The 2,986-nt window shown below is 40.4% G+C and overlaps 1 pseudogene; it reads right to left on the minus strand.

Annotated features, from left to right (window-relative positions):
- Positions 1–874: 874 nt before the first annotated feature.
- Positions 875–2,112, minus strand: LOC120413123 (40S ribosomal protein S2-like; annotated as a pseudogene).
- Between the last annotated feature and the right edge of the window lie 874 nt (positions 2,113–2,986).

Consider the following 2,986-nt stretch of genomic DNA (forward strand, 5'->3'; position numbering starts at 1 on the left):
CGGCTCTTGGGATTTGGTATCTTGACTTAATTTAAAGATTAAATCACAAATTTTCTTGCCGGAGTTTTCATTTTGGCTTTTAACTTTGAATAGGTTTTTCTGGTTAATATTCGGGTTTGAAATCCCGAAAATCTCTGGATGTAATATTTGAACAAACCCAAAGAATTGTTGCGCTAGGGTTAGATTATTAATTATTGTGAACGAAATCGAGAATTCAAAGGTTATTTTGATAAATGAATTAATTATTGTAGCTGCCAAGGCAATTGGGTACTACAATCTTGTTTAAATTGTAGATGTTGTTGTTTTCAACAAAAAGCTTATTTTTCTTAGCCCATGGATTTTAAAATTAAAATTGAAAATTATGCATCGTGGTCATTCTCAACAGAGAGTCTCTTTCGTGACAGCTCGTTCCATTTCGTTAAACATAATAATTAACATAGGGATTTAGAACCCTATTGATAACAATCGTATGTTCTCGTATCTAGAGGTATTTATCTACTTATCTAAACAGTTAAAAAAATCATGGTAATTTTACACCTGGGAATGGGTAAGTTTTAAGTCCTTTATTTTCTCATTATCTTGCTATTTCACTATTAAAAGTAGTACTTTTTTAACAAAAAACGTCATTTCAAGACCATTTTATTTACAGCAGCAAAACACTGCCTTCAAATTGCCTGTTCCATAATTGTGGACAGTTATTGTGCCTCCCGCAAGTGTGAAACACCTGAATACTGATATTTTCACACAAAAATATCAGACCATTCAAAACAGCGCCTTTTCGAGATACACGGAAAGGAGTTCCATCGTGAATTTAACAATCGCAATTAGCTGGCTCGTTTTTGGCTAAAACACAACGTTTTTAGTTGTACCAGCTAATTATTTAGTAAAAATTCAGGACCCATTGTTGTTGAAATTTAGGAACACCGATTGCTATTCTGCTGACAGCAACTGACTGCCTGCATTCCACTGACAGTAAAATTTTTGCTAAAAGAGCTCCTATTTTAGCTAAATTTTATCTAAATTTTAAGGACAAATTAGGTAGAAATGACAGCTCACGGATTCGCTTGTCAGTTCATGTTTGCCTTGAATCCTGAGTGGTTGTATGTTTTATAAATTAACGCAAAAAGAATTAAACAGTGAGGTGCTGTGACGCGAAGTGAAATTAAGTGATTCTGTAAAGTGTTTTGCAGTGATTGTTGTCATTTACGACTGTAATGTAAGTAAATTTAACAGCCACCAAAGTTGCAACTGTCGGGAACGAATCGACGCACGACGCTTCGAAAAGATCGTAAAAGTAAACCGCGCGCAAATTTGCCAAGTTTTGAAGTTCTCGCCACAAAACACTACCCGTGAAGGTCGCTTGAATTGTTTTTATTCGCCGTAATCAGCTCAATTATGCGCTGGCCGGTCTTGCTGGTGTTCTCCAGAATGTCGACGTACTCCTGGTACGGCGTCTTGGCCAACGGCAGGTCCTTCCACAGATTGGGCGTCAGAAAAGCGTACGTCTTGACGATGGCCGTGTAGGTAGCCTTGGCAAAGTTACCCAGCGTGGTCGTCGAACCGCACGTCAGCGTGTAGCAATCCTTGATACCGCGGCCATCTGGAGCAGCTTCTTCGGGACCGGAGCTAACACAATGCCGGTACCACGGCGAGCCGGGATGAGGCGCACCAGGAGCGGACCGCACTTGCCGAAGATCTTGCAGGGCACGGTGTGGGGCTTGCCGATCTTGTTACTCCAATAACCACGGCGAACCGGCATGACCGACAGCTTGGCCAGGATGATGGCACCACGGATGGCGGTGGCCACTTCCTTGCTGCACTTGACGCCGAGACCGATGTGGCCGTTGGAGTCACCGATGGCGATGAACGCCTTGAAGGGGGTACGCTGACCGGCACGGGTCTACTTCTGGACGGGCATGATCTTCAGCACTTCGTCCTTGAGCGAGCGGCTCATGGAAAAATCGATGATCTCGAACTCTTTGATCGTGAGCGAGTACATCAGGTACATATCCTCCATGGGTGCGGATCTTGCCATCTCCGGCACCGTCGCGAGAACCAAATCCTCCTCTGAATCCACCACGGGCTGGAGCTGCGTCCGCCAAATCCGCCCAAATCTTTAACGAACCTGGTTCCTGCTCCTCTTCGCAGAACGTCGGATCACCAGAGTTTAGCTGAGCGCGTGAGAAAAGGATGAAAATTTGGACCGCAAAAATTGGAGGTAAATTGCAATTGAACCGTGTAATAGTACTTAGGCCAAAGCACTTATTTAGTCTTAAAACTCAGAAACGCCTTTTTTTTTGGAAAATTATTTTTAAAAAACTAGTGTGAATAATCGCTAAATTAGCTTAACTAACCAAAAAACCTAGCAAGAACAACGAAAAAACAAGCTAAACCAGCCAAAAGGCTGGGTAAATACGAGCAGCTTTTTGGGCAAAAATGATTTTTTTTTGAAATCTTGCTAAAAAAAACTAGTAAGACTAACCAAAATACATGCAAAAACAGCAAAAAAGCTAGCTATACCAGCCAAGAGGCTGGGTAAAAGGTTTCCGCTGTGGTGGCATTAATGGAAAATTTTGAAAATTATTCCAAAGAAAATGGTTGAAACAGTAAAAAAAATTGCTGGACTAACTAGAAAACGCGCAAGAATACCATAAAATCTAGCTAAAATAGCTAACAGACCTTCTCAAAACATACAGCTTTTGAGACTGACAGCATTTTTCCAGCTTGCAAATTAGTAAAATTTACTAAAAAATTAGCTAGATTTATCATTTTTAGGACCTGGATCCAGCTGTCAAATCCAGGAATTTTTTTTAGGATTTCCAGCTAAAAAAATTGGTGGTTGGAAAAACAACCAATTTTTTTAGGGTTTTTAACCGAAAATTAGTAAGATTCACGATAAACCTTCTTTCCGTGTATTTAAGTTTTAAATTTGCATATTTTCTACCTTATAATGGCTGTACTTGGCTGTCCAAATTGACATGTTAAA

Source organism: Culex pipiens, chromosome 2 (assembly GCF_016801865.2).
Source record: "Culex pipiens pallens isolate TS chromosome 2, TS_CPP_V2, whole genome shotgun sequence".
Taxonomy (NCBI): domain Eukaryota; kingdom Metazoa; phylum Arthropoda; class Insecta; order Diptera; family Culicidae; genus Culex; species Culex pipiens.